Genomic DNA, 20,439 nt, shown 5'->3' on the forward strand with positions numbered 1-20,439 from the left:
CCAAAACATCAAGCACAGAATAGCTTGGAGCATTTGTCTTCAGGAATTTCCAGAGCATTTCTAACCTGTGTGAATTCTCCTAGTTTGCTTTTGTCCTCTGTGGAACAATTCTCAGTTTATAAGCCTGGGACTGAATACTTTAAATTCTCTAGGAATTGTTCATCAGTTATACAGCCCACCCACTTTACCAACAGTAAAAACACACGTTAGGGAAAGCAGAACAGGATGTGCAAGCTGAAAAGTGGGTACTTCAGAGACCATAAAATAAAACCTTCATTTTACAGTGAGGAAACTAATCCCCAAGGATACAAAGGCAGGGGCTAGAACTTGAATTTCTGAATTTCTAATCTCTAAATCAACAGTTTGGCCTAGGTTATTTCCCTTCACTATTCCAAGGCATTGCCATGTCTCCTGTTTTCTTTAATCCCTCCCTACTTTACAGGCTCATAGAACAGATTTAGTAAATGTTGCTGACTGTGTTGAGCATGACTAAATCCCATCTACTTTGAAATAAAATCTACAAGAGGCCTATTTGACCAGAGATAAATTTCATTGCAAAGAAACCTTTGATTATCATTCATTTTTGTTTCTTACCAATTTTGATAAAGTTCTAAGCACTCTTCCTTTGGAAGAATGGGTAATTCCTTATCCTACCTACTCTAGGAAATGATGAAAGACCAGGGATGCCTGCCTCTACTCAGTAAGTGTGGGTCTGTATGGACTTTTGTCTCTTTCCTCCCCTCCCCTTTGCTTGATATGTTGCACTGAGAAGGACACAATTTTTGTGGCATTTTCTTGGTAAAAATGCATAACCTCACTCTGATCATGGGAAATAATGGACAAACTCAAACTGAGAAAAGTTCTACAAAATAACTCATCAGTACGATTTGGAAGTGCCAAGGTCATGGAGGACAAGGAAATATTGAAGAACTGGAGGAGAATAAGAAGAAATAACAACTAAATGCAATGTGGGAACCTGAATTAGATCTGAAAAGAGAAGACTATAGTGGAAAATTTGATACCTTTGTAAAAAGATCTGTAATTTGGTTAATAATATTGTACTGATGTTAATGTTCTGGTTTTGATTATTATGCTATGGTTATGTAAGATTCTAAAATTAAGAGAAACAGGGTGAGAAATATAAGAGAACTCCTTGTACTATTTTTACAACTTTTCTTTAAGTCTATTAATAGTTCAAAATAACAAGTTTTTTTATTTTTATTTTTTTTAATATAACTTATTACCTTGATTTCCATTCTACCCTTGCACCTTGCATGTATTTTTCCAGAAGTCTGGATTTAGTTACAAAATAATATCTAAACTCAACTTTAATTCCTTGGAGAATTCTTAACAAAAATAACAATAAATAATGTCAAAAGAGTCAATTGAATTGCTCACCCAAAGTACTCTTAATAGATGTCACCAAGGAAGAAGAAATAAGACATAGATCTTACTCTTTGCCTCTCTAAGCCTCAGTTTCCTCATTGACGTAATTGTGATAACAGTGATATACAGAGAGGGAAGAGCTAGAGTTTAATCTTGACAAATCAAATGTGTTTTGGAATTAGATATTCTCTAAACTTTTATTTGATTTTTAAAAATACATGTAATACAATTATTATTCCTTATCCCCTAAATCCATATTTTTTATTATATCTTGATTTTACCAGCAACAATCTTTAACAAACATGATACTTTCCAGAAACATAACCCTTGTGCTTGGCAAGAGTTGCCAGTTCCAAAACGATAGAGAAGTATGCACAGATGGGTTGTTTCTATGGTAGGCTACATTTAAAACCCTTTCTTATAAAAAGACTTTACTTGTGCATAATTGGAACTGAACTGCCATTTCTTAGAGAGCAGCCCCAAAATGTCTTACAAGAATAGACAACATTATGGCAACTATAGTTCATTGAGAATCTACTGGATCCCAAAGAAATGCTCAATATTTATCCTAGATTATCATAGTTAATCTCATGTCAGCCTTTCAAGGTAACTAACATTTTCCCCATTTAACAAATGAGAAAGTTAAAATTCAGTTTTCACACACCTAATAGGTAGTGGGAACCAGGAGGCGAACTCTGATATCTCTACCTCCAAAGCCTCACAAAGTCTCCTTGTAACATGTAACCAGAAGTCCAAGACAGCATGAGAAGGGAGGAATGCAACTATGGACTAAAGTAGACTTATTATTCCAGCGATGAAAAACTTGTAACATTGATATAAAGGCAGTGGCCGCCAGAGGTTTCTGAGGGGAAGAAGAGGGAAGAATAGATGTAAGTAACATGGGGCATTTTGGGAACACTGGAATTGTCCTGCATGACATTGCAATGATGGATACAAACCTTTATACATTTTATCAAAACCTATAAAATTGTGTGGTGCAAAGTAGTAAATTGTAATGTAAACTATAAACCATAGTTAGTAGCAATTCTTCAATATGTGTTCATCAATTGTAACAAATGTACCACACTAATGAAAGACGTTAATGGGGAAAAATGGGGGAGGAGGAGAGGGTGGAGTATGTGGGAATCCCCCTATATTTTCAATATAACATTTATGTTATCTAAATCTTCTTTCTTAATAAAATTTTAACATTTTTTTTAAAGAGCCTAACATCTATGGAGATGGGATTAAGATGATTTGGCCAAGTGATTACCTTAAAAATATCCAGGGACCTTTGTCCGAGAGTATTAATGACGTTGTTTGTATTGCTTGTGCCAGAATTATCTGAGCACCTGCTTGTATGCCAGTAAGCAGTTCTGCTTCCTGTCCAAAAAAAATATCAAGGGGATCAAGAAGGCAAACTTAACTAGCACAAGAAACCACCTCCCACGGGAGGTAACATTTAAACTCAGCCAGGCAAGCAGGGGAACAGGGTTCCAGTTAGAAAAAACATGTACCAAGGCACAGAGGAACACAGTGAAACATCACGATTAGAGTGTAAAGAGATGCTTTACAAGATGCCAGTGAGCATGTGAGGGATACACAGAGGGCTAAGTCACAATTTATACCTTCAATGGATTTGAAATTTACCTAAGGAAATACAACTTCTACAGAAAAAGCTGGTGAGTTTTATTTATTTTTTCTTTCTTTCTTTTTTTTTCTTCCTTATTTTCTTTCAAATGTTACATTCAAAAAATATGAGGTCCCCATATACCCCCCACCCCTCCCACATCAACAACCTCTTGCTTCAATGAGGCACATCCACCGTACCTGGCGAATACATTCTGGAGTACTGTTGCCTGGTGAGTTTTAAAACGAGGAAGTAGAACTCTTATCCTGATATACTGTAAAATGCCTCTCAAGCATTTTAAATCCTCCTCTACATTTTCACTTCTTTTTAACTTCTAGAGTATATAGCAACTCACTGTAAAGGAAAAAAAAAAAAAAAAAAAAGAACTGGCTACTTCTCAATATTAGGTTGAAAACCCAGTGGTTAACACTACATTATTTTTAGCAAAGGTAGCACATACAACTTTTATTTTTGCCACTTCAGTCCCTTAATATAAAAACCTGATTCAAGTGAGCAGATTTGCCAATTTGACTCTGAAGAAAAAGACCCCTTATCCATGTGTTTTGCCTCCTTATGCAATGACAGAATAATATCAAGCAGTGGGAAATGAGATGGCTATTTATCATCAACCTCTGTACTGGGCACTGAACATAAAATGGTCCACTTTTATTGAATGATCCTTCTCTGTCAGACACTGAGCTAACTGCTTTACAGGTATCTTCTCATTTAATCTTCACAACCACATCAAAAAGAGCTTCTAGAATTGTCAGATGAAGAAATATTCTAATGGTTAAAGTAACCTGGCCACGAACACTTAGTGGCAGAACTAAGAATTTATCCTAAGGACATCCGATGCCAAAGCATGAACTCTATTTATAGAGTCATGTAATCTACCTGAAAGCCTTACAGTGCTGTTTATGAATATCCTGAGCAGCAGTGTAACCCTTGCCTTCCTAGATCTCCCCAGTCACAGGCAAAATCAGGGATTATTCTTATAACTGTGCTATATTTGATCTTGTAAGTGTTCCAACATCCAGCATGAAGAAATCTGATCAGTTGGGAACAGCCACAGGCAATTTGTGCTTCCACAAAAAGACAGCTCAGTGCTCTGGTAGCACATTTTTCCAACAAAAAGAAGTCATGAGAATCTGGCTGGTGGCACAAATCCTCTGGGATTCAGGCATCTCTGCATGTTGGGAAAGAAAGCTACATCTTACGCCTCTATAGATATCACAGGAGGCACACTGTGGGGAAGCAAATGGCATGTGAAGTCAAAGAACCATTTCAAGTGAAAAGCTTTAATTCTGTTTACCTTGCACTGACTGTCCAATCTACACACTCCTGCAGTGTTGTCCAGTAGTTAAAGAGTTTGGATAACTTGTCCAAGAACGCCCAGCTGGTAAGGAGCAGAGCAAGAGCTTTTGGCTTTCTAATCATTCTGACGTCTAGTTATGCTCCTTCAATCTCATGGGAAAGATGAGAAGGATGTTTGGCAGCCAACTGAACAAAAGCAGGCCCCATCTTTAACATGAACCTCAGTATCCTCTCCCCTCCCATAAACAGGGGTATAATAATCTCCACTTCCGAAAGGTTTAAAGGAGATGAAATGAAGTGATATATGTGTTCTCATGGAAAACAGTATAGAGCATAGTTCAGGGTCAAAGTGACTCAAACTTATGCTTAAGTTCCAGTAGAGCAAAATACACTCATTTGCCTTCTGCTTGGAGAAAGGATAAAAGAGCAGGAATAGAAAGACAATGAAGAAGAGTAGAAGGTGTGGAAAGTAACAAGGAAAAAAGGAGAGGAGAAAAATAAGTATATCGGCCAAGGAAATCCCAAAGTATTACAGGACTTGTCATTCCTCCCTCTCCTTGTTTACTTTGCTCACCTCTCCTCCCAGGGACAAATATAAAATCAGCTACCCCCTGGGGAGTGCCAAGAGCCATCTTTTCTAGGAACTTACATGAAATAGTTAAGTAAAGCATTGTTGAGATGACAGGTTGGCAAAAGAGTAGAACTTATAAATTATACTTTGGCAAAGGGAGTGGGCAAGAACTGGGCTAACCCGACTTAGGAAAGGGGAGTGGGAAAAAACTGAGGTTACCTGCAGACCACCTAGGTATCAGCACCCTGTGTCTGCTTTGCACATTGCATTGGTGAAACTGAGTATCATTCAGAGTTCTCCACTATAAAAAGCAGAACCTGACTTTAGAAGATTAAAGTTGAAAATGAATTAATTGAAAGATTATTGGGGAGATCACAGAATCACAGGAGGCTGGGCAAGCAGAGCTTGAAAATGGCCAGAACAAAAGATGTCAGTTCACATCAGGGCCACTGGAAATCTGATCTATGACCAACTTCCAGTCCAGGAAGTCATGTTGGGTCTAGCAAGGAAGATTTAGAGATCAGGGAAGGTAGAACATGCAGTTCAGGCCAGTCTCCAACCTCACCTCCTTGGGCTCACTTTAAAACCCAGACCAGCAGCTGCCGCCACTGTGACCCCTTTCATCTTCTAAAGCAAAGATCACAAACTCCAGCTGTGGAATCATAAGCCCTGGGTTCCAGGTGCATCTCTGCTTCTAACCAATTGGCTGGTGACCTTGGGAGAGTATATAACTTGCCTCCTGTCTAAGTTCTTCATTTACCAAGTAGAGAAAATAACCCCAATCTGTCTACCCACAGGGCTGCTATTAGAAGCCAGTCAGATGGTAGATATGAATGGCCTTGAAATCTCTTAAATTACTGCAAAATACTAAGAATCCTTCATGATCATTAATTTTTAATTTTTACTGAAATGTGATAGAATTCATGTACACAGTACAGTCTCCAGAGACAAAGCAATCCAGCTCAACCTCCACTTATCACTACAGTGGTTGCCTTTCTGAGCCTCAGTTTCCTCATTTATAAAATAATGGAAATAAGGCTGAATACCTCACAGGATTGGTGCAAAGATCAAAGGAGGCATTATATGCAATGGAGGGTACCAAGACTCAAAAATGATAGCTATGGGAAGCAGACATGGCTCAACTGGTAGAGCGACCGCCTACCATATGGGAGGGTCCAGGGTTCGAGACCCAGGGCCTCTTGACCTGTGAGGTAAGCTGGCCCATGTGCAGTGTTGCCGTGCACAAGGAGTGCTGTGTCACACAGGGGCACCCCCACATGCCCCGCGCGCAAAGAGTGTGCCATGCAAGGAGAACTGCCCCGTGTGGAAAAAAAAAAAAAGCACAGCCCACCCAGGAGTGGCACCACACACACACAGAGCTGATGCAGCAAGATGATGCAATAAAAAAAGAGACGCAGTTTCCCAGTGCCGCGGAGGGTGCAAGCAGACACAGTGAATGGACACAGAGAGCAGACAACGGAGGGGTGGGGAGAAGGGGAGAGAAATAAATAAAAATAAATCTCAAAAGAAAAAAAAGGCTATGAAGAATCAAAATGAAAGCTAGTAATAATAATCACAGGGCTCTCCTCCTCTTTCCCTGGCCAACCAACCCATTCTAACCTTTCTCATCACCTGTAACAACTAATCCCATGCAGTTCTATACTATCTCTTGAACTATTGTTTGGAACTGGCATTTAGGATTTTATTTACATTTTGTTACTGGTGTTGTCATTACATGCCATCTCTTATTATATATTTGATTGGACTCACTTAAACCCCTGGCAAGAAAGTCAAAAATCCTTCAAGAATCCCTGCCTTCCTATGTGTCAGTCACAGAGAGGAAGGGGTTAGTTGGGATTCGGAGAACTTGCTGAAGCAAAGGCAGCCGACCTTGTCAGGAGCCCGCGGGCTTCTGCCAGCACTTCTGCTCTTCTCTGCACACAGCCCTCGGTGGAAAAGTACTGCCCAGATTCTGTGAATTATTAATCTCATCATGACATCAAACACCTACTAGGATAAAAGAACAAATAGCCCCCACAATGAGGATCTTAGGGAAAGTGACGAGCCAGCGATATCCTTTTGACTCCAGTCAGGATTTTCCCTATTGTCCTCTGGGTCAGAGGACTCCCTTAACTCCTTCTCAGCTCCCTCATCTACGTAACGCATTAGGTTAAAACATCTCTGCTTCCTCTGGGGGGCTGATATGGAGGAAAATGCTTTAAGCTACCCCCAGCCTTCAGTTAATAACGCCACACTAACTTTAAACGGGTTTCTGTTTTAATTTCGTGAGAACTGGAGCACAGGAAGGGACTCAAGGACTTTTCAGTTTTATGTTTCCCCTTTAAGGACTAGGCACTGAATCCAACCAGATCAGAATCACTGGAGGGTAGAAAATTGACACATGGAAAATTCCAGTAGTTTAGTTCCATAGGAAATACCCCTGGCGTACTCCACGTTACTTGGCAAGGCTTTGAGCCAAGTTCTTAGTGAGGCTAACCCCTGAAGGAATGGATTCATTTTTAAGTCAGAGAGAGAAAATGGAAGGACAGAGAGATCGTGGCTCAAGAGATTTGAGTGCTATAGCCTTGAGCTTTCTTTCAAAAGCATTTACTGAACACTGGTACTATGAAGTATACAAACATAAGCATCTGTGGCAGAAAAAACTGCCATTTATGTAATATCTAGTTTATGCCAGGTCCCCTGCCAGGTAGTTTATGATATTTAATTTATCTCACAGAAACCAAAGGACATGTAGTTACATGCACCTTTTACTTTTGAGAAAAGTGATGCTTAATAAGATATGTCATTGACCACGATCAACAGAGCTGATTTTCAAACCCAGACTTGCTGGATCTAAAGGGTTTAAGAAAAGTATAATTTAGCAGAAGAGCCTAATGAGCAAACATCTAATGCCAGAGCAAAACACAACAGAATTAAATGTATAATAATAAACACAGAGTATCTGTAGCTAAAAGACACAAGTGGTTGAACTGAAGGACTTCTCAGGATACAAAAAATTTAATGCTAAAACCAGGGCAGTCCCTGTCAATCTGGAAGAGTTGGTCACTCTAGAGATAGGTGAGATTCACGTGCTGGGGTAATTTCTGCCAAGGTGAGAAGTATGACCTTTGTCCTATGAAGAACAAGATGAATGGTATGAACAGATTTCTGTTTTAGAAAAGGAAGGGTAGTAGAAAGAGAACTCAAGCTGTGGGGTGAACAATGGCGTGGAAATGGTGAAAATGGTGACTGGGAGATTTGCAATGTAGAGTGAAGACTGAAAGGGGAAATAGAGGAAGAAGGTGAAATAAATGCATTACAGTGTTTCCATTAGCTCTAAGACTAAGATCTGAAGTTAAATTTCTCAAAAGAAATCTAGTCAAAGCAGAAGTCTATATTAAATATTGACAAGTCGACTAGAATATTTTAGCATATGATTCGGTATCTTCCAAAACTATAATCCCAAACTTGGTTTGACCCTATAGAGATAGGAACGAGAGTAGGGCAGAAAATTAGCATCTGCTGAGAAGCTTCTAGGAAGCAGGGACCAAGCTCAGTGTTTCCTTAGGACTATTTCAGTCAATCATCTCAACAGTCCTATAAAAATCCTATAAGTTGGTTTATTATGCCCAGGTCATACATAAGAGACTGAGACAGAGAGAGGCTGCAGCTTGCCCAAACATATACTGCTAGTAAGTTGCAGATCCAGCATTTTAACTCCTGTCTAACTGACTTCAAAATACAGATTTTTATATTCTCTCTCCTTGGATTTCCTAAAAGGAATGACAGTGAAGCCAAGGCAGAAGGCCAGATAAAAGTGAAAAACCTGGCAAGACTCAAAGCAACTTACAAAACATGAGAAGTCATAACCTTGAGGGTAATAGGGTTTGGGGGACTGGAAGTTAGGACAGAAGAAAGGCTTCTTGCCCAACATCTCTGAGCCCCCCAAATGGGATTCACTTCCTTATCAGTAGGACATGCTTGTCATCTTCCCTTTGGGCTTTGAGACACAGCACAGGGCAAAGACAAAGGAAAATTCAGAGAAAGGTTTGAGAGCGAGAGACTTCAAGTCTCTGAGGCCTTATAGGGAAGACACTTTCTTAAAGTTAATTACATTCTGGATGAACATCTGATTAGAAATATCATTTGCAAGCCCCACCTGCCACGGATGTCTCCTGTTTTTAAACTAGATGTTCAAAGAATGTTAAATTCCTAATATATATCTCCATCTTCAGTGGAAAAGAGAACAGTGATTATTTTGGGCCTCGGGAAGTTAGGATCCAGTCACGAAATTCATCATTACCCTTATGCAATCTAGGAGAACAGACCAGATCAGATGAGAAATCTCAAAAGAAAACAGGCAGCCTACAAAGTTAGCCTGAGTCATTGCTCCAAGTGAGAAGCTGGGGTTGAACAAGAAATCATTTTTAAAATTTCAACCAATGACCCCTCCATTCTAGGAATGAAACTGTCATCTTTAGAAATGAACAAGTATGTTTCTGTCTGTGTGCTAAGGATCTGATCCTGTTCTTACGCTTGCTGCCATAGTTACAGGGACAGAGACCAGGAAACTGGGGTACCGGTCACCCCTGCATGACTTTAGGAAAGTCCCGTCCTCTCTGAGTCTCGGTTTCCTCTTCTATATAATGAAGTTTTTGATTCTGACTTAATTACCTCTTCTCGGCTACTCTTCCCTGTTACCCCTCTCATTGCATTTCCCTTCCTTCTCAACTCCCCACTTTCCCGCTGCCATTATGAAAATACTGTTATTAAATAGGCTTGGATAAGACACAGAAAGTCCTATTCAAGGCTATTGTCTTAGACACCAGAGTTGTGCCAGAAAATGGGGGAAGGGAGGAGGGATTGATCTGTGAAAAATAGCTAAGTTATTTTATTCATTTTACTAAACATCTACTATAGGTCTCAATCAAGTCATAGCATTTCGGGTTCTAAGAATCCACAGTCCTGGTAAGGAGACTCATGAAAATTGAAAGTAACTTTGCAAAAAAACAACAACAAAGGAGAAAGTAATTATGCAAGGAAAGCTCAAAGTACAATGGAAGAAGGTATTAGAGGGCCTTACCCAGTGCTGTTTGGTCTCTTTTTATTTTTCCTAATTTAAATAAATTTAATGAAAGTTAATTTAATGTAAGTTAAAGTTAAATTTAATGTAAGTTAATTTAATGTAAGTTAAAGAAGCCTTAGATTATATAAATGATACATTAAAAATACAGAGGGATTCCCATATACCCCACCTTCTCCCCTCCCACACTTTTCTCTATCAACAGCATCTTCCACTAGTGTGGTACATTTGTTACAATTGATGAACACATATTGAAGCATCGCCCTGTTAGGTCTTAAAAAGCATCCCAGAGGAGGTAAATCTGGAGAGGGGATTGGGGGGGGGGAAGCTATTCTGGAAAGGAGTACAGAGCATAGGCAGTAGTTAAGTATATCTACAGTTCAAAGTTCTAGGGCAAGCAATTGGGGCAGTGAACAAAAGGTCAAATGACAGAGCATTATGGATTATTTAGGTAAAACATTTGACCTATCAATCATAGTCTGCATGTGGGGCTGAGAGAGGCTATAATCACTTTGCTATTGCTAGCAAATCGAGCAGTGAGTCCACAACTGCTGCATCTCCATCATGCATGAAGGACATCACTTGGAAGAGTAATGAGAATCATTGCATGGAGCTCCAGAGAACTTGAACTGAAAAGTAGAAACTCCTTAATAGTGCTATTAAATTGGAAGACTATGCCTAAGGCAAAAATAAATTCTCAATCATTAATTGGTCTTCCACTTGCTAGAAATGTAGAGTAGTTGGACCACATATATTTTAAAGTTTCTTCCAAACCAGTGAAGCTTAATTTGTGTTCACTTTCCTTCCACTGGACATCAGTTTTCTGAGTCATCAGTAAAAGAGAGCTTGAGACCAAATTGGTGTAATTCTTGAGACTATTCTTTTTTATAAACTCTTTCCTCCCCATTTACCTCACCATGGGCCCAATCTTATAAACTTTCTATTGGATAAACTGTTTTTATCAAAAAATAATTGGTTGACTTCAAGCTTGAGCATGAAGGACAAACCAAGCAGTAGCACTGTGACGTAACTAGAGGTTTCTGAGTACTGAAATTAGCTTAGAGCCTACCACTTGGGGGCAACTGGAAGACTCCAAAGCAAGTGATCTCCAAGGTCCCCTTCAACAACCACAGTATTAGAGACCTACCATGTTATGATAGGTCCAAAAGGAAGGTGAAGTTGGGTCCTTTTAAGATTTTGAAGACATGCTCTAAGAAAAGAAATGAAGGTGAACATATACCTCAGAGAGGAAGAAAAGTCACTGAGTAGGAAGATTGCAAGAGCAATGCCAAAGGAAGCAGGAGGTACAATGGATGGAACATGGGATTTATAAGTGTGCAGGTCTGGGTGAGAATCAGGGGTGGGCCGCTCACTAGACTTTGAGTAGGGGCCATTGCTCTACAACTCAGAATCATTTCCTCTTCTGCATATTGAGCCAGTGATTCTCAACTTGAAAGTATTGTTGCAAAGATTAAATGAAATAGTGTATGTAAAGCAACTAACTATGCCTGGCACACAGTAGGTTTGCAAAGGACAGTAGTGATTATAACAATGACAATCATGCTTTAATCGAGGTTCAGGCACAATGCTGCAGTTTAGTTTGTTTACTGAGCAAAATAATGAGAGTCTTTATTGCTCTAATGACAGTTAGATGACTTTAGAAGCTGCCTAGGGATAGTGTGCAGTTGTCATTGCAGATAATAAAAACAGAAATGAAAGTAGAATTAATGAGGAAACCAGACAAATCCAAAATGCTGGGCCATCATCTGTCTGGACTGCATCAATGCAGGGAAGGAAGAGATGACGTAAGTGTTTATTCCTAACTCACTCTCCCTGAAAATACTGAATATTTTATTCTGGCTTCTGCTTTTAGAGTTTCCAACACACCTGGGCTCCAAACAGCATCCTTTGTAAATCCCTTTTTATTCTTTCGCTCTGACTTCCTAAAGCAATTGTGTGGGTCCTGACTAATATAGTTGGAATGTTGGGAAGATGGTAATAGTAATATGCTCCCCAAGAACTAGGAAATGTGACAAAATAGATTGCCCTCCAAAGCATTAAACCAGAAAATCAGAACAGTTAGAACAAGATATGCAAAGTCATCCACCAGGGACAGAGTGTGGCCCAAACCAGCAGGATGGGAGCTAACCTCGATGAAAGTATTGGTATTAGCAGAGCTAAGGAAAATTTGTCTTGGCCAGAAGGCCCCTGATCAGTCATGGAAGCTGAAAAAGAGAACCACAGAGGTAAAGGGTACTATGTGATCCAAGCCCTGCCCAAGGTCATGTCGTTTAGTTGGTGCACTGAGACCTGCAATGGCTGTCAATCTCCTTGAGGACAAATATCCAAACTCCTCATGTGGCCCCATGAGTTCAAGCATGATTTAGTCCCAGCCCATCTTCTCTCTTACCTCTTTCACCTCTCCCCATCTCGCTCAATTTTCTCTAACCTTGACTTCTTGCAGCACTCACAATGGCTGTTCTCCAGTCCTAGAATTCTCTTTTCACAAATTTTGCATGACTCCCACTTTATTTCATTTGGATCTTGTGCAATTTCTTCTTCCACAGGGATGCCTTCCCTGATCTAAAATCCATCCACCAGAGACCCAGGCCCACACAACATATCTGTAATTTGTGAAATGGTCAAGCATTTCCCCAAGATTTTTTACTACAAAAGAAGAAATAAATACAAAAGCAAAGCCTGCCAACACCATGCCAGGATGGGCTGGTTTAGAAATGTGAAAGAGAGGTATATTCTGCACAATAAAAGTTGGTGAATTATTCAGCCTCAGCGGATTGCAATGCTGCAGCAATATTTCCTGGACATGGAAAGAAAGTCATCCAATAGAAGGCTTATTTATTGGAACAGGGTTTCATAGCAATGAATCTGCCTTGCTAACACAAGTGAATACCTCCCAGAATATTTATTTACTCTATGTTTTAATGTACTTAGTGAAATGTTTAATTTGCTTTTCCCTAACCCCCAATTTTCTGAGACCTTGATCTCAGTAACTGAAGTTTACAAAATCAAGGTTTTGAAGAAAAAAAATGATAACTCTGTTTCATTCCTACTTCACAAGTGTACTCCCAAACAGGAGGATGGAGCTATCAGCCCATCCCGTGATGTCAGTAAACACTCAAATCCAATAAATTTCCTTTGCTATGATAGCAGTCTCACCAGGTAAGATTCTAATTATGTCTTGGCTTTTCGCGTAGGTCTGCTAGAGAATGAAAGAACTAGAGATTTGGCCTGAAATTTCTGTCTCCCTTTGACAATTGTATTCCTCGTGGTTTATCAGTATATATGACCCCCTGAGGATTTAACTCATACTTTCTTGTTTATTTCTGTTTTAGTACTAAAGCACAGAGTTTCCTTGGGTACTCTGGTTGTGGGGGTATTACAGTCTTAACATCAGAGAAGAATGGAAGGTAGTTCTTAGCTACACTATAAGGAGTGGAATAAAGACTTTTGAGTAACCAGTTTCTGGGTTTTTCTTAATGACCATCTGATTCTACAGTGGGGAAAAGGTGAGGAATGTAGGGGGTATCTGTGTATGTGTTTTTCTGTTCCCAGAATTTTCTTTGGGAAGCCAGACATGGGGAAAAAAAGTGGCTGGACTTCTGGTGGATCCTTTGACAAAGAAGTCCATTTCCCAGCACAGTGCCCTTGAAGAAGAGGGAATTTAAAGGAGACTGGCCCTGAGAGCTGTAGTGTTGGGAGCCAAAGTCCAGGATACCTGTGGCCAAGCTTGGTGCAGAGGGAACAAAGCCACCTCCCCCCTTCAAAGGACAATGAGATTCTCAGCAAGGAACTAGACAAGTGAAATAACCCAGGGGTAAAACTTGGGCCAGTTTTAATTATTCTAAAATCAAAACTGTGTGATGACACAAGCATCCTGAGAGTGCAAAGACCTGTTACAAGTTGATTGGCATTTAATTTGACCTTCTTTGCCCTTGACATTCAGACAAACCAGGATACTGATCCTGCTCAGTGCCAGGCCTGGTTGAACACTGCAGTGATGAAGGACACAATGGGAGGTAATTTTGCCAATAGCCGTCTAGCCTCTGGATGCAACCCATATCATTTTGAACTTCAAGTCAACTAATGAGCAGAACAAGTCTTAAAATTTAGACAAAAAATACAGCTTCTAGGACTGTTCCCCAGAATTTCACTCCTCCAAAATGTGTGTGTTGGGAAAAGGAACATCTTTTTTAAAAATTAAGGTAGGTGTTATTGATTCATCTTATAGCTCAGCAAACTGAGGTTCATAAAATTTTGAAAAAGCCTCCACCATCACACAACTGGTGGGTGACAAAGCGAAACTCCAGCCTGAGCCCTCAAGCCCAATATCCTTTCTACAAAATCAAGTCATTTTGCCATTACTCAAAGGCATAACCCATTTAATCTTTCAAATGTGGGCCCAACTGTGTGCCCAGCACCATGGAAGGCCTTGGTGATTAGAGTCCCAGTCCTGAAAATTATATTTGTTCTGAGGTGCCAGTAGGCACCTGCTCAAGAGGGGTGGGGTATTTGATTCGGAGGATGGGGAGAGGGCAGTGCTTAGGGGGAGAGCTTCTTGGAGAGAAGAAACTGGGTTTCAGGAAAACACATTCAATGCAGAGGGGACAAAGTAAACAAGGGTATATTCGTTTAAAACCAGTTGTGGGCAAGGTCAAGGAACAGCAAGCTAGTTGTTCTTTTTGAAGAATAAGGTGCAAGTTTCAGGGGCCTAGGGGTAAAAGGAGATAAAAACAGAATGTTGAGCCCATGGGCCTTCTAGGAACATTTGAAGAAGAAGACAGAATCTAAAGACCAAGAACAATACTCTAACAATTTTAAAATTCTAGAAACTTGGTTGCTGCCCCACTATTCCTTTCTGTCACTTTGCTTGTAGGAATTGGAATTAGAACCCTCAATTTGAAAACAAGCCTGTGGACTCCTTCCTGGCAGCACAGAAACAGACACCCAAGTAGACTAACTGATTGGGAAAGCAAGCTCGGGTGTGGTGGCCATTTTGAAGGTCAGAAAGAAACTGAACCGCTGGGGCTGTGATAAGAAACTAATGCAAGCACAGGAAGTAGATCTTGTTTGAGTGGGAGTCCTGGGGATAAACAGTGGATAGAGCCAGGAGGTCCTGAAGAATAACTCCTGCTACGTTCACTTCCAAAGGCCACTACAGAGCCTCCAGTCAGTAAGCCATGTGAAAGCACCACTCCTGTCCTCTGATGACAGCCTAGGCACTGGGCTGAAGACTCAGGAATCCCACCATTAGACTCTTATCTCTGCATGTTTGGGCTTTATTTTTTTAATCCAGCATTTCTAAAGCTGTGCATCTGTACTTCTGGACTCAACGTGCCATCTCAGCAGAGCCTCAGTGGCTGGTTAATGATATTCTAATGAGATCTCAGAGTATCCGGAAGGAACGCTTCTGGCCTGCAGCTTTCCTTTTAAGAAAGGGCCCTTGAATTGAGTCCCACATTAAGTATGAATCAGGCTTTATGTCTGTGTTCAGTGCACACATGAGCGAAATCCACCTCCATATCACTCGTTCCTGTAAGGGATTTTCTATCGGCATTACACCTGCAGAACGCCATCCTCTTTTCTCTGGCAAGCCTGGATACATGCTTAATATTTTAAGCCTCCTGGGTTCTGCTTTCCCTAGTTTCAAAAGTGCCTGAATGTTGGACTTTTAAAAAATGCATTTATCTCCCTATCCAGACTGCTGAAGAGGAATTGCAAGTAGAAGGCACAGCCATGGGAGCCTAAACAAATCCGGGCAAATCTTTAAATTGCTTCTGCAGTCATCTGGGTTTTCTTTCATTAGCATCTCAGATGCTATTTCTCTCCCCTGCTGACCTTCATTTTGGAAGGGAAGAGAGAACAGTTTTAAGATGGCATTATATCTTTTCCTTCCAAAATGTAGACTTGAAATGTATAGTGGGTGTTCTCAGCTCAGCTCAGAGAGAAATCTGTCTGATTTTCCCCCTTGTCTGCCCCCCAACTCCGCTCCCGGGAGCCTTCTCTGATTTTCCCCTCTCCTGAGCTCCCTCCTTTTCCCCTGGAAGCACCGCTGATGCTTCCCCCGCAAGGCTTCTTGCATTCACCTCACGGATGGCTGCAGGCACCTGCTTATCTCCCTGTCCGCAGTCTCAGTCTCGTTACAGCAATGCTTCTTTGCTCAAGAAGCAGAAAGAGGCTTAGATAAAGAGGCAGGAAGGGCTGGCTGTATACCCTGTAATCTGGGATCCGACTGCGTACCTTCAAATTCAGCTCTGGTATTAATTCCTAACCTGGGGCAAATCCCCAGATCCCTCTCAGCACTTACTTGTTTACCTATAAAACCAGAAATGATAGTAATAGTAAACATTAAAAATAGCAAGTAAATAATAAGTGTTACTGGAGGTAAGACCCATATGTAGCAAAATGTGGGCTGTGGTATACAAGATGGCTGGAATCCAGGAAACAAGGGTCTGGAAAGACGTGGAGTGCCTTTCCATCTCTAAACTCTAAGTATTAATTCATGTAACAGGCAACTATTTGCCTAACTACTGTCTTTGGTTGGATGGTAGATACAAAGAATAAGGAGCAGTGTTTGCTTTTTGTGGTGGTCACAGTCTACTGAGGCAGACAGACCCCAAACACTATAGAAGAAGCCAGGGTCATGGAGGGTCCACCTTCACTGGTAAAACATGCTGATTCATTTCTAGAAAACCTTGAATGCCTGTAGTCAGTAGCCCCCTCTCTATTACCCTGTAGGTTTCTGCCTCAGCTTTTGACTGAACATCACCTATCCAGGTTGGACTGAATAGAAGAACTCTATGTATTGACAATGTATGATGATGAGTTGGAGTGGGGAAAGCAGATGTAAAGGTCCAGAGCCATTTGTCTTCTAAGACAAGTCCCACCACCCAGAACAGTACCAGGACTTGAACACCAAAGCCCCAGTGTAAGCCATGGCACTGGCTATTCTGCGAATTTGGGCAACTCCCTTGACATATTTGAATCCATTATCCCCACTTATAAAGATGAAGATAATTCTACCTGCTGTCAAAAGTGTTGTGAGAAATAAATGGGATAATGTAAGTGAAACCATTTTTTATATTGTAAACCTTCTCATAATGTTAGTTTTGGAGACTTACATGAAGAAGAAGCTAAAGAAAATTTATGGGAGGAATGGAGGGGCAAATGGAGGGAGAGAGGAAAGAAGGGAAGAGATGAGATACACAGATGGTATTTTTAAAAACTACTAAATAGAGAAATATCTGCCAAGGACTGATTTAAGGTTATAGGAATTCTGAGTAGGAAGAAATGATAGAGGAATAATAAGCCAGGTTTGCATTTTAGTAAAATTTTTTAGTCTCTAGTAACTGAGCCATGTAGATTTTTGAGGGCTGAAACCAGAGACAAGGACACCAGTTACAAAACTGCAATAATCCATAATAATAAGCCACAATAAGGGTCAGTTGGGATGAACAAACTATAAGGGACAAAGACTCCTAAGGAAGATGAGACAAACCATGTGGAAGAGAAACGAAGGTGTTAGGAATAACTTCCAGATTTCTCACTGGGGCAACTGGTTGTTTGAGGGTGTCATTTAACTAAGATCGGTGACATTAGAGGGAAAGAAGGTTTAGTGAAGGAAATGGTGACTCATGGTAGATGTGTTGAGTTTGAATTTTCTGTAGGCAATCCAGTGAAAGACATCAGCAGATAAAGGGATATAGAAATTTGAAACTTACAAAGACAGAAAAGTGCCAATGTTTAGAGATTTCTACAATAACATTCTATATGGTTCTAAAAAGTTGTTGTCAAAGTTAGACCATCTATATCCAATTGTCAATGAAATAGTTCATTGGTTAAAAACGCTAAAACAAATCAAACTGATTAGCTTCAAACCCTATCTCTACCACTTATTAGCCTAGGAAAGTCAGGTCAACTCTCTGACTTATTTTTCCATATGTAAAATGGGAATACAATAGGAAGCATCTCCCTGGTCTGTTGTGGGGACTACATGAGCTAATGCAGGTAAAGTGCTTAGCCTAGTGCCTAATGAATAAACACACAAATATTCACTAAAAGCCAAATGTTTTAAGGGACTTTTAGGGGAAGGATTTCATTTGTTTGTATTTTTAAAAGTTTCTTTTATTTAGGAAGGAGAGTTGTTTCACAGTCTTCCAGTCTAAGAAAAAAAAACACTGGGAGAGTCTTGGTAATTTCTTCCCAGATTTGTCACCAAGTAGCGGCATCCCTCATACCCTTTTCCCTCTCTCTCAGCACCTCTACCCTCAACTTCAGTGTGAGCACATATTCTCTTTGTTACAGTTTTGCACACTCTTGGCCTTGTGCATACTGGTCCTGAAACCCTTTGGCTGAACCAGTGGTGGCCCTAACAGAAGCATTGGCAGGAGTCTGCTGCAGAGATCCCTGCCACCTCAGACTCTCTGGTCCTTGTGGGCAAGCCTGTAGTCCCCTCCTGTCCAGGCCATCTGTCCCTGCATTCCCATGTTGCTCCCATTTCTGCCATCCAGCTGCCATCTCTTGCAAGCAATGACCCCATTGCCATTAAATCTACCTGCCAACACACTCTAGGACAGGGGCTCTTAACGTTTTTGTTCCACGGACCCCTTTGCCAGTCAGGTGAAAACCACAGACCCCTTACTAAATCCACACTATACTCTGTATTATTTAATAAATATATCACACCTACACCAGCACATCCCCACAAGAATAATGTTTTCTTTGAATTTTTGATTCAAGCTCATGGACCACCTGAAATCTTTCCACGGATGCTTTGGTGGTCCACAGACCTCTGGTTAAGAACTCCTTGCTCTGGGAGTTTCCATTTTGTGCAAGGCACTAACCTAGACATTGGAGACTGAGGTGAATAAACTCATGGAGTTTATCATCTTGGGCAAAAGATAATCAAACACATAAATAAAACAATAAGAAAATGTTAAATAGTGATGAATGTGATAAAGGGAATAAGCAGAGTTGTGATGGATGGGATGAGATGGGATAGGATAGTGGAGGGGAGGGAAGGGAAGGGCAGGATAAGAAGATCTGAGCTGGATATTTGACACAATGGCTTTTAGTCTGTGACCTAGACATTAAAAATATTGTAAGTATGAATTTGAGAGGGGAAGGGGATTATGGCTGGATTTTCTTATTTGAGAGTTTATTAAAACCAGGTACATTACTGGATATCATCCTCGATTTGCATTTCTCATTTACAACTCACTTTTTTCACCTCGAATTAAGAAAGCCCAACAGAAGAAATGCTCTCCACCTTCATTCCAATGAGCTACAGAGAAAATGACTCTTTGAATTAGGTGGTATATTTTTCTGTTTCTGCCACTGTAGGGCCTCTGTACTTTAAGGTGTTTGATGAGTGAGAACAAGAGGTTCAAAGATGATACCACATAGAATACAAACTAAAAGAATTTCTTTCAACCAAATTGAAATCCACAGTAGCACTACCTAGTTAGAAATAACATCTCTTAAATCTGTGCAGTGCTTGACAATTTGCAGAGCTCTTGTATATTCTTGACTATATTTGACTCACAGCTACCATGTGAAACAGTATCTTCCTTAAATTACAAATGAGGAAACTGAGGCTCAAAGAAGTCATGTGACTTTCCAAATTTATGCTGCTCGTTGGTGATGCAGCTGAGTCATGGATCATCTGTTTTCAGATCCACTTTCCACTACTGCCATTCCAGGGCTTCTGAAATAAATAGGGTTGGGTAAATTTATGACTTTGGGTCTGTCCTAAATTGATACTGTTGATGCTTATTCCGCCATAAAATGTTGCCCCTGTTTCCCACACTTTCTTCACCCTGGGGGTGAAAAATGACACTGTTGTTACTCTGGTTCACTTATGCTGTAAAATAGAACTTGACAAAAAGTGTCCACTATTTTCCCGGAAGTTCTGAGAAGGTATTGAATGTGGATCATAAGCAAGGCCCTAAGCTCACTCGGCCTCTCTCTGTTACTATCACCTCTGCTGTCCTTAAAGCTCCAAAGGGACCTGACTCCTGGAGCCCATGATCTAACACTGGCGCTATTTGCCTCTTCCTCTGTTGGTCTGGAGAATGCAGCTGCAGGTGACGCACTGCCACCTCCTATTGGCACTGACACTACATCTACTGAAACTTCCTCCTCATTGCCCCCCTCCAGCTCCCCCTATGCCAATACAAGTTATCCTGGAGGGGAGAGAATTCTGTTCCTCTTTCCAGCACTCCATTTGGGCCCCCATTTCCTCTCTGGCATGGTCCTACACTGACCATCTGTGACAATTTGAAGCTGAGTGGATCCCAGAAGATCATGTCCTTAGAGCTAATCCATTCCTGTGCATGTAAACCTCCTGTAGGTGGGAGCCTTTAGGATAGACCTGGGGTGGGTCTTAATCCTCTTACTGCAGTCATTTATAAACAAGATAAGCATGGAGAGACACAG

General features: G+C 40.7%; 1 long non-coding RNA gene across 1 annotated transcript in view; it reads left to right on the forward strand.

Annotated features, from left to right (window-relative positions):
• Window positions 1-2,900: 2,900 nt before the first annotated feature.
• LOC131279210 (uncharacterized) overlaps window positions 2,901-20,439 on the forward strand; it is a 63,656-nt gene continuing 46,117 nt past the window's right edge. The window contains exon 1 of the long non-coding RNA XR_009186590.2: window positions 2,901-3,068. This is a non-coding gene — a long non-coding RNA (uncharacterized lncRNA). The remainder of the gene's footprint in view (window positions 3,069-20,439) is intronic.

This window comes from Dasypus novemcinctus, chromosome 1 (assembly GCF_030445035.2).
Source record: "Dasypus novemcinctus isolate mDasNov1 chromosome 1, mDasNov1.1.hap2, whole genome shotgun sequence".
NCBI lineage: Eukaryota > Metazoa > Chordata > Mammalia > Cingulata > Dasypodidae > Dasypus > Dasypus novemcinctus.